At 42.0% G+C, this 12,197-nt stretch overlaps 1 protein-coding gene across 1 annotated transcript in view; it reads right to left on the minus strand.

The window, feature by feature from the left end:
• The window catches only part of LOC138526013 (uncharacterized), an 805,753-nt gene that overhangs the window by 182,921 nt on the left and 610,635 nt on the right, over nt 1–12,197 (minus strand). The gene's annotated exons all lie outside the window — the stretch shown is intronic.

Consider the following 12,197-nt stretch of genomic DNA (forward strand, 5'->3'; position numbering starts at 1 on the left):
CACGCCTTTCCAAATTACTCAACCAAGGTGGAATTTATGCTGTTTAATGTAGGGGGTAAGTTCTGCAAACCTGTCTATTCCCCCGGTTAAGAGACAAGATCTGATATTACAATTTTATCATGGATTCAAGGAAGAAATGGGAAAGATCTTTGCATGCAAGACCCACACCCAAGCCTTAGAGAATGAGCTTCTAGGGTGAAAACAAGGTTATCAAGAATTGCTAACCTATGTAAATCCTGGAGACAGATTGGCCAGGGGAGAAGAGAACATCATGTTCTACAGGGGCTCGAGTACCAAGCTAAAAGATGTCATTGCCCACATAACCAACCCTCCACGTGGGTGCTCAAAATATATAGATTTGATGATGTAGTTGAATCATCAACTGAATGAGCAGCAAGAGGACAATTGACGCGCCAAGAACCCTCTGGTGATCAGAGCATGCATTCCACCAGTAGTAAAGGCATGTTCCCCATAAGGAAGTCCGACCCCATGCAGATCTGAGAAGCAAAAGGGCCATTGAACTGGTAGGAAAAGGAGAAGAGATGAGTGCAGTAGCTGTGTCTTTACTGTACTTGATACAGCCATTTCCTACGGGAGGGCCCATCGCGGCTCAAAGGGCCTAGGAAGATTGTGGGTGCAACCAGTACTGCTCACACAACTGACCAGGCAGAGAACTAGACAGTCTGATGGTTGAGAAGTCCAAAATTAAAACACAGGTAATTTCTGTGCCTTTCCTACCCACAGAAATGAAAATCACTTATGGATGCAGTCCACTGTCAGGTTCCATAGTAAATAGGTGGTAATTAAAGAATTATTATCCTTATGTTCTTTATTTATTTCATTGTTAGGTTTAAAAACTAAATATAGTCCTTTCACTGTTAAAATGGTTGGGCCTTAACTTCCATATTCAGAGTACTGCAGATACCCCAAGTCAAGATGGAGGGCAGAGGCAGGAGTTCTGATTGGGTGGCAGGTTGACAATGGTGTGACTCCCAACATTCTAAACTGCCTTTCATTAGTTTAGTTTCCTGAGCTGGTCATGTTTCTGTTTATCTCCTATGTTTTGGGCCTTGGAAAACTCTTAAGAAAATATCTTCAACACTAAAAGAAAAAGAAACAACTCATTCAAGTTACATCTACTCTAAAGAAATTATTTTTTCCCTGTGGAAGAAAATGCTGAGAGGTCTTCTAAAGCAAAAAATAAGCTAAGTACTTTTTATGTAATTAATCTAAATGAACTGCCAAAGTTAGCCTTATCTTCTGTTATTTTCTCCTCTGAAGTGCAAGGATTAAAAGACGTTGTGTTGTGAAGCCAGTGTTTTTACATGGCAAACTCATTCATCAGAGATTAAGTCATGAAAACATGATATTTAAAGGCTATTAAAGTTAATGACTGCACAGGCAACCTTGTTTTTTAAAAGCAGCACCAAGAAGGATATTTATTTTTGAGCCAAGGTATTTTTAACAAAGAGGAAAATATATAAGACTTGTTTACCATATTATATGAGGAATCTTCCAAATGCATCTCATTACATGCAAAGACGTTTTTGAGGAATAACTTTACTTTAAAACTGCACTCAACATTAAATGGTATTTCCTTTGGTTGTTGAACTATTTCCATAAAGAGAGGTAAATGAAATGGAATGAACTGATTAAGGAAATAGTATCATTTTAAGGAAAACAAAAGATTATTTCTGTGTTTTCAACTATTTTTTCAAGTGTGCTTCATTCAAAAGACTCATCTTCTTGAGACATTCTGGAGTTTGTGTTCACAGTTTTATTGACATTGTTTGGAAACACATTTTCTTTTCTTCAAGTTCATTTATTTCCACAAGGAACCTCCATCAGTTTAGTCACTTGTAATGACATTCAGTTCATTGGTTTTCAGCAGCACAGTTATGAAACATGACCACCAAAGTTTGCTTTTAGGGTAAAAGAGTTGGAGTTATTTCAAAACTAAAAAAAATATATAGAAATAATTATCATCCTCTGGGCTTTTTGCAGAGGGTATTCAGGTAGGATTGTTGATATTCATAAAATAATAGTTGTTTAGTTTTGTAATATTATTTAATGCTTAACAATTTTCATTCATGCAGAGACCGGATGAAGATAGAAGATCCAGTGTCTGATTTGTTATTTTATCCACTTTTCCCCCTTCCCCTCAGGGGTGTCTAGTACTCAGCTGTTCAGTTTAGTTGTGAGCTAGACATCTTAGTGGGATCGTGGGACTCAGCAGCTCCTGCGTTGGATGTGTATATTACCAGCCTGACAGAATGAAAGGCCCAAGTAGTTAACTTCGCCTGAGCTGCTGAGACCACTTCCCAGAATAATTATGGAAGCCTTGGGGGATATGATTAAGGAGTTGAGGGAAGAATTAAGGGTTTCTATAAATGAGAATGTCCTTTTAAATAAAAAGATTGAGGAGTTAAATATTAAGGTAACACATATTCAGGAAATGTCAGAAGAAAGGTTGGTAGGTAGGAGAGAAGAACAGATTTTGGAAACTCCAGTTCTGGAAAGGGAAGGTTCTAGACAGAGAGGAGATTCTGGGTTAGGAGCAATTGGAGGTTTAAAGTCTTTAATTTTACCGGTGCCTCTGGCACCACCTGAACGTTTTTCTGGTGAGGCTAAAAGATTTCAAACATTTTTCACTCAATGTGAATTACATTTTTTAAGTAGGCCGGAAGTGTTTTCTTCTGATATGTCAAAGATAACATTTATGATATCTTATCTTTCAGGGGAGGCTGCTAGTTGGGCAGGAGTGTTGGTTAAACAAAAAGATTTAGCTTTGTATGATTTTAAATTATTTAAGGAGGAGTTCAGTAAGTTATTTGATAAACGTCAGGAATCCTTACAAGTTGATGGTGAACTGCTTGAGTTAAAACAGGGGAATCGAGAGTTAGTAAGTTATATTACCCAATTTAAGACTCTAGTTGTTGAAAGTAACTGGCCAGAAGAGAAGAGAGCATCCCTTTTTTTTACAGAGGTTTAAGGGATGAATTGAAAGACGCATTGTCTGGGGTAGTAAATAGACCAACTTCTTGTGACGCCTTGATGGATTTAGTTGTAGTTAGATTTTCGCCTCTATGAAAGAAGATTGGAGCGTAGGAGGGGAGACAATAAACAAGAGAATAAATCTAATCCTAGATTTGATAGACCTAGGCTGGAGTTTGTAAATAGAGATTTTAGGTCAAAAAATTCAGAAAGTTCAGGAAGAATTAGAGGACCTCTTTCTATGGAGGTAAGAGATAGGCGAAGAAATAATAATCTCTGTCTTTATTGCGGAAGGAGTGGACATTTTCTTGGGAACTGCCCTTACACTCCAAAGAAAGTACAAAATCCTGACGGCAAGAATCATCAAGTAGCCAATACTCTTCAGGTGGCAGTTCCTCACATAACAATTAATGTATCCTTGATTTTTGAAAAGAAATTGGTGGGTAGTGGTCCTGTGATTATTGATTCAGGAGCAACTGGGAATTTTATGGATTGGGGAGTAGCAAAGAGTTTAGGTATTCCCTTAGTGAAGAAGGTTTTATCTGAGCAGGTTATTTCAGTGGATGGATCAGAATTAACTTCAGGACCAATCACACATGAAACTTCTCCCTTACTAATGATTATGGCAGGGAACCATGGAGAGGAGTTGATTTTTGAGATTATCGATGCTCCACAATTGAAGATTATTTTAGGCATGCCCTGGCTTACACATCATAATCCTTTGATTGATTGGGGCAGAAGGGTGATTGAATTAAATTCCAATTTTTGTAAGGAACATTGTTTTGAAGGTAAATCCCTTGAAGATACTCAGATTGATGATGTTAAGGGTGCAAGGTTCTTAGGAGAGGTTGGAGCTCTTTTTCACTCTCATACTATTGGAGCTGTTATGGGAGAGTTACCTGATTGCTACAAAGAATTCAGTGATGTCTTTGATGAGGTAGTGGCAGGTGGTTTTCCTGCTCATAGACCATTTGATTGTAAGATAGAACTTGAACCAGGAGCCACTTTACCTTGTAGCAGGGTTTATGCACTTACTGAAAAGGAAAACGATTATCTTAAGGAGTATTTAACTGAAAATTTAGCAAAGGGTTTCATTAGACATTCCAAGTCCCCGGTGGCATCTCCTTTATTTTTTGTGCCTAAAAAAGAGGGAACATTGAGGACTTGTATTGATTATAGAGCTCTAAATAAGGTAACCATCAAAAACAGATATCCACTTCCTTTAATTTCAGTTATGTTAGATCAGATACAAGGAGCTGAAATATTTTCTAAATTGGATTTGAGAGGTGCTTATCATCTTGTTAGAGTAAAAGAGGGAGATGAATGGAAGACAGCTTTCAAGACTAAGTATGGATTATTTGAATATTTAGTGATGCCTTTCGGATTATGTAATGCCCCAGCTTCATTTCAGTTTTTTATTAATGAAGTTCTGGACATTTTTGTTGTAGTCTACATCGATGATATTTTGATTTATTCACAAGATTTGAAACAACATCAAAGTCATGTAAAATTGGTCCTATTTGCAAAATTGGAAAAAAGCCAATTTCATACTTCTTCAGTTGAATTCCTTGGTTTTGTGATTACTCCTGGTGGGTTGGAGATGGATTTAAAGAAGATTAAGGCTGTCAAAGAATGGCCATCTCCGACTAAAGTTAAGGAGGTGCAGAGTTTTTTGGGCTTTGCCAATTTTTATAGGAGATTTATCGAAGGATTCTCTCAAATCATTACTCCTATTACTAAACTTCTTAAGAAAGGAGTAAAATTCATTTGGAGTGAAGAAGCTGAAGAGGCTTTTCAGGTTTTGAAAGATCGTTTCATTACAGGACCTGTGCTTTTACATCCTGATCCTTCTAAGCCTTTTTTTGTTGAGGCAGACGCCTCCAATCTGGCTATGGGAGCGGTTTTATCTCAAAGGCATGAAAACACTGGACAATTGCATCCAGTTGCTTATTTTTCCAAAAAATTTTCTTCAGCTGAAATCAATTATACCATCATGGATCGTGAGCTTTTTGCGATCAAGGCAGCCTTTGAGGAATGGCGCCATTATTTAAATGGAGCTAGACACACTATGACAGTTTTGACTGATCACCGAAATCTTTTATTTTTAAAATCAGCTAAAACTTTAACACCCAGACAATTAAGATGGTCATTATTCTTTACAGATTATGATTTTGTAATTACTTTTAAACCTGGAAGTCAAAATGGAAAGGCAGATGCTTTGTCTCGTCAGTTTCCTGGTAGTGAACAATTGAAGGAGATTGATCAACAACCTGTGATTTCCTCTGAACATTTTATTGTGGCGGGAGTTTTTGATGAAGGAAGTTTTTCTAAAGAAATTCAAGACTGTATGACTTCTGAACAAATGGATGAATGGGTGAGACAGGACCCAGTGAGAAAAATTAAAAATGGTTTACCATATTTCGACACTAGATTATATCTTCCTTCAGAGAAGCTCCGTGAAAAAATTTTGATTGATTGTCATGAATCAAAACTCTCAGGTCATCCAGGGTTTAGAAAAACTTTAGAGTTGGTCAGGAGGGAATTTTGGTGGGATACAATGAGAAGTGACATTTTAAACTTTGTTAAGACTTGTGAGACTTGCATTAGAGCCAAGTCACATGTGGGTAAACCAATGGGTTTATTAGAACCTCTTCCAATTCCGCTGCATCCGTGGCATACTATTTCTATGGATTTTATAGTTGATCTCCCTAAGGATCAGGGTTGTTCTAGAATTTTGGTTGTTGTTGATTTACTTACTAAAGAAAGTCATTTTATTCCAATTAAAGGGGAAGTTACTGCAGAAAGTTTGGCACAGCATTTTTCTCAAGGCATTGTTCGGCTGCATGGTTTACCTAGTCAGGTGATTTCCGATAGAGGTTCTCAGTTTATTTCAAAATTTTGGAGGGCCTTTTGTAGAAGTCTTGGTGTGGAAGTTAAATTAACATCTGGATATCATCCCGAGACTAATGGTCAATTGGAACGTGTTAATCAAGAGTTGGAAAAGTACTTAAGATGTTACTTGCAAGCAGCAGACAGTTGGGTAGATCTAATTTGGATAGCAGAATTTGCATATAATAATTCTATGAAGAATTCTACTTCTATGTCACCTTTTTTCTGTAGTCGTGGTTTCCATCCTCGTTTCCTTAGAGAACAGATAGAGAAAGACATTGGTAGTCCAGCAGTTGAGATTGGATTACAGACTATGAAGGAAAATTTGGTACGAGCAGTCAAGGCACTTCAATTGAGTAAGGCTAGTTATAAGAGATTTGCTGATGTTAAACGCAAGCCTGGGCCAGAATTTTGTGTTGGGAATAAAGTCTGGTTGTCTACCAAGAATTTGAAAATCAAGGGTCGAACTAAATTTAGTCCAAGATTTATAGGTCCTTTTGAGATTGAGACTGTGATAAATCCAGTTGCAGTTAGATTGAAACTTCCCGAAAATTTAAAAGTACATCCAACATTTCACATTAGTCAGTTAAAACCATTTGTTGATGGAACTAGATTAGGAGTTCCTCCTAGTCCAGTTTTAGTGGAGACTCAATCTGAAGAATTTGAGGTCAGAGCAATTTTGGACTCTAGAAGAAGTCGTGGAAAACTTCAGTATTTAATAGACTGGAAAGGTTTTGGGCCTGAGGAACGCTCTTGGGAATTTGCTAGTGATGTCCATGCTCCAATTTTTGTCGCCAAATTTCATAGAAAGTATCCTTTCAAGCCTGGTCCGGGAGGGAGGGCTTGGAGAAGGGGTACTGTCAGGTTCCATAGTAAATAGGTGGTAATTAAAGAATTATTATCCTTATGTTCTTTGTTTATTTCATTGTTAGGTTTAAAAACTAAATATAGTCCTTTCACTGTTAAAATGGTTGGGCCTTAACTTCCATATTCAGAGTACTGCAGATACCCCAAGCCAAGATGGAGGGCAGAGGCAGGAGTTCTGATTGGGTGGCAGGTTGACAATGGTGTGACTCCCAACATTCTAAACTGCCTTTCATTAGTTTAGTTTCCTGAGCTGGTCATGTTTCTGTTTATCTCCTATGTTTTGGGCCTTGGAAAACTCTTAAGAAAATATCTTCAACACTAAAAGAAAAAGAAACAACTCATTCAAGTTACATCTACTCTAAAGAAATTATTTTTTCCCTGTGGAAGAAAATGCTGAGAGGTCTTCTAAAGCAAAAAATAAGCTAAGTACTTTTTATATAATTAATCTAAATGAACTGCCAAAGTTAGCCTTATCTTCTGTTATTTTCTCCTCTGAAGTGCAAGGATTAAAAGACGTTGTGTTGTGAAGCCAGTGTTTTTACATGGCAAACTCATTCATCAGAGATTAAGTCATGAAAACATGGTATTTAAAGGCTATTAAAGTTAATGACTGCACAGGCAACCTTGTTTTTTAAAAGCAGCACCAAGTAGGATATTTATTTTTGAGCCAAGGTATTTTTAACAAAGAGGAAAATATATAAGACTTGTTTACCATATTATATGACGAATCTTCCAAATGCATCTCATTACATGCAAAGACGTTTTTGAGGAATAACTTTACTTTAAAACTGCACTCAACATTAAATGGTATTTCCTCTGGTTGTTGAACTATTTCCATAAAGAGAGGTAAATGAAATGGAATGAACTGATTAAGGAAATAGTATCATTTTAAGGAAAACAAAAGATTATTTCTGTGTTTTCAACTATTTTTTCAAGTGTGCTTCATTCAAAAGACTCATCTTCTTGAGACATTCTGGAGTTTGTGTTCACAGTTTTATTGACATTGTTTGGAAACACATTTTCTTTTCTTCAAGTTCATTTATTTCCACAAGGAACCTCCATCAGTTTAGTCACTTGTAATGACATTCAGTTCATTGGTTTTCAGCAGCACAGTTATGAAACATGACCACCAAAGTTTGCTTTTAGGGTAAAAGAGTTGGAGTTATTTCAAAACTAAAAAAAATATATAGAAATAATTATCATCCTCTGGGCTTTTTGTAGAGGGTATTCAGGTAGGATTGTTGATATTCATAAAATAATAGTTGTTTAGTTTTGTAATATTATTTAATGCTTAACAATTTTCATTCATGCAGAGACCGGATGAAGATAGAAGATCCAGTATCTGATTTGTTATTTTATCCACTTTTCCCCCTTCCCCCCAGGGGTGTCTAGTACTCAGCTGTTCAGTTAAGTTGTGAGCTAGACATCTTAGTGGGATCGTGGGACTCAGCAGCTCCTGCGTTGGATGTGGATATTACCAGCCTGACATCCACTTGGTCTTTTCTTAGGACTATACACAAGGCTCTCTTCCGCCGGTTGATTCTCCTGTGCTTGATTACTGATAGTGAGATGAGTATGATATTCCCAGTATCTGCTCCCACTCTCTTGGCTATTGGCTTTATTCCACTCTTGGTTATTAGTATTTTCAATGGACTGTGTTGTGCACAACACTGATTCTCTGGGATATTGATCCTCTGAGTAGGAGGTTCACAATGCTGTTTCTTTGAATTACTGGTCATCTCACTGGGACGAGTGTGATGCTCACAATACTTGTTCTCTGAGTTACTGGTCCTCTCACGGGTGAGAATAACATTCAAAATACTCTTTCTCTGAGTTACTGGTCTCTCACTGGGACAAATGTGATGCTCATGATACTCTTTCTCTGAGTTAATCGTCCTTTAACTGGGATGAGCATGATGACTATAATCTATATATTCGTTTCAGTCACTATGACGATTATACTGATGCTAATAGTTATGACAGCCTCTCCCCCATGATTCGCCCGCTCTCCCAGTTACCTAGTTCTGTAAGGGACTGCCTCAATGGGTCGGTATTCTCCCTGTTTGATTCTCGTCCACGGGTCAGGATGTCTTCTTCACTCGAGTTCCTTTTTCCTTCTGCCACTCTTCGGACTTCCCTCAGGTAAGTAGTAGTAGCTTCGAGAGAGGTTCTCTCTCGCTCCCCATCGCGTATGCCACTTTGAACCTTTGCGTCCCTCATGGGAAGGTGTCAGCTTGATCGACTCTCTCTGGTCTGACACTCCAGCAGTGCAGCTCAGCTAGCTGCTCCTTCCAGCTTCTCCCCTGCTTTCTGTGCAATTACCTCCAGGGACCAGCCTTACAACGACAGACTTTCACTTGTCTGTCTTGGGAAACATGCAACTCGGACACCTGTTGCTCCGAACGTTTCCCCTTCTTGGGATTCAGTTTACTACCGAGTTCACCAGCGTATCCTTCCTTGCTGGTTTGAAACTCCCGGGTCTCTTGCCATCCTGGTTTCCCTCCTCCCACTTTTATAACGCTGTTGTGTGGCTTTCCCAGTTTTTCATGAAAGTCCTTTCTTATGTGTCTGGTTACCAATCATTATGGTTCTTGTGGGTTTCTTCGTCACAGTACCTGGCAGATACTGATTTCCACATTCAACACAAGTATTACAAATACATGTAAATTGCTCTTCTTTTCTCTGAAATGGTAGTATTAGGATGGAAAGGGACTTCCTCATCGGAGTGGGGGGTCCTTATCCCCAAGGGCGGGGGGCATCTCCCAGTAAGGTCCCTCTTGCCGCAACCCCTAGGGAGGGTATTGCGCAGCAGGCTCACCTCCCTAGCCTCACAAGAAAAAGGCTCCCCAACGGGGAGGAGTGACTGAATGCTGCGATTTGTCACTACAACCTCCCCCAACTCTCACCCCAACAGCTACTAGGAGCTAATTTAGATTAGATTTGTGGTGTACTGTTTACTTGCTCCTGGTTCCCCTTCTAACTCCCTTACTGTTAACTTGGTTTATATTTCAGACCTAGAGTACTAGCCCCTGTGGCACATATCTGATTCAATGCAAAAACATCAGCGTGAGGGGGGTGCTGTTGCGCAGGACGAAGATGGCCGCCTGAATCCTGAGCTCCTGCTCCAGTACAAGATCCGTCCAGAAAACATCCGTTTTGGAGCCACCTAAGCACCCACAAATGGCTGTGTAGACGAGCCGAGGTCTGGTCCCCAAGGTCTCCAAATCCTGGTGGAAATCGGACTCTGGCGCCGAAGTTACGCCGCTCTGAATTTGGCCCGACTGGTGTTGGGAGCGCGATCCGGCTCGGAGTTCCAGGCAGAGGCAACGCGGAGCCATGGACTCTGGCGAGGAGGAGGCCGAGTGGGGGCGGGGCCATTGTCAGCGGCCCGCATCTGACTCGCGCCCACACTGAGCAGCTGCGGACTGAGAGCTGTTCGGCCGTGAAGACGAGGAGACGTTGTGCCCCCCTCAGGTACGATACCCGCTACTCTTCTGTGGCCCCACACTGGAATTTGCGGCGTAGACGCCACTAGACACGGCGGTGACATCCTGTTACGCGGCTGCCCGTGGCAGGGAGCCGGCATGTGGGGCGCGGAGGAATTGGCCCGAGTGATCCGACACTCCCGGTGGACGGGAAGCCGGTCTCTGTGTTACGTGCGGGCCCACGCCCGCTAAACATTACAGAAATTTACGGAGGCCAAAGCCCACGGCTTCATGTAGCAGCGGGAGGTGAAGGGCCCCTGTGCCAGTGAGGGGGGACTGACGGAAACGCCCTACTAGCGGGCAACATTGCTCCTGATATTACATTGCACGCCCTACATCCGTGTAGTCTGCTGCGGAGTCCTTGCCTCCCGGTCCCCATCCAGAACTATCTGTTTGTCGTGGGTGCACATACGCAGGAGATTACACTACCTTTGGCGACTTCAGGCACGGTCGCCCTAGCGCATGAAGCCCTGTGCTGGTGGCCTGGCCGACCCCACGCGCTGGTGGACACCCAGTCATCTATATAGGCCCTCTTTGGCATAAACTGTGGCACGCCCTGAGTTTTGACACCTAACTACGTGGGAGAAAATATCCATCGCTGGTGCCTAACATTGGGCCTTGGTGCCCTGGTGCTGGGGTCCGTGCCGGAAAATCTACAGACATCTTGGGAGCAAGGGGGGTGAGGCGGAGAACCCCTGTTGCCCCAGCGGCAAACTCTGTTGTCCTGATCCAGGTGGCTTCGCTGAATATCCATAAACAACAGGCCGGGGCTGGCACCATGGGCGAGCCGCACAGGGCTGGGAAGGGAGGCAAGACGCCCAGTAACAAGAGGAAGGGTCCTATGGATGCATTTACCGGCAGCCAGGCGCCGGACGCCATAACTGAGGTGCACGCTGACGCTAATGAAACCCCACCTGCTGACATTGAAGGACGGGAGGACAAGCTGACCATGCTTGTGGAAAATGGATTCCGAGCAGTGAACATGAAACTGGACGATATAGTGTCTACCATTGGCTCCCTGAAGGCAAGAGTTGAAAAAGAGAGCACATGTGTCACTGATGCAGAAAATAGAATTAGTAGTAACGAAGACGCTATCTCACAACATGGTCGTGACATCGCTCAGCCTAAGGAAGCCATGACTAAAATGCAACATAAATGCGAGGATCTTGAATCTAGATCAAGACGTAATAACATCCGTGTGGTCGGCGTGGCGGAGTCATTTGGGAAAGGCCAAATGGAGAAACAACTTGAACAACTGCTTAAAACACTATTCGGTCCTGAGTCATTCTCCAAACATTTCTTGGTGGAGAGAGCCCACCGTACTCTTGCCCCGGCCCCCAAACCAGGTGCTCCCCCTCGCACAATAATTGCACGGCTGCTTAACTATAGAGATAGGGACACAATCCTGCGGCTGGCCAGGGAGGCTGGTACGCTTCAACACGAGGAATGCCGAATACATATATAGCCAGACTTTTCTGCTGGGGTCCAGGCGAGCAGGCGATCATATGAACCAGTCAAGAGACTCCTTAGAGACCGCCAGATTCCATATGCTCTGATGTTCCTGGCAAAGATGAGGATCCAACATGCGGGTAGGGCGCATTTTTTCGAATCCCCGACTGAGGCCACACAGTATATAGAGACTTCCATACCTCTCCCCCCGAGGGGGGGGGCAGGCCGGCATAGAACAATAGACCAAGACCCGAGGACTAGGGATCTCCGGCGACCGGATTGGTCTGTATTATTATGTAGTATCCACTGCAGCCTTATGGGTCCTACAAGCAGGGCGGCTCCATTCCATGTGACTATTGGAGATAGGAGCCAATCAGGCGGCCATGTGAGGCAACATGGCCACCCCGGGAATGTTCCACGATTGTTTTTGGGTACATCGTCAAGTTGGGGGTGATGATGAGGGTGGGGGGGGAGGTAAGAGGGGTTGGAAATGGGTGTTCTTGGTGTGGAAAT

The sequence above is a fragment of the Ambystoma mexicanum genome, chromosome 7p, assembly GCF_040938575.1.
Source record: "Ambystoma mexicanum isolate Mex_15411 chromosome 7p, UKY_AmexF1_1, whole genome shotgun sequence".
NCBI lineage: Eukaryota > Metazoa > Chordata > Amphibia > Caudata > Ambystomatidae > Ambystoma > Ambystoma mexicanum.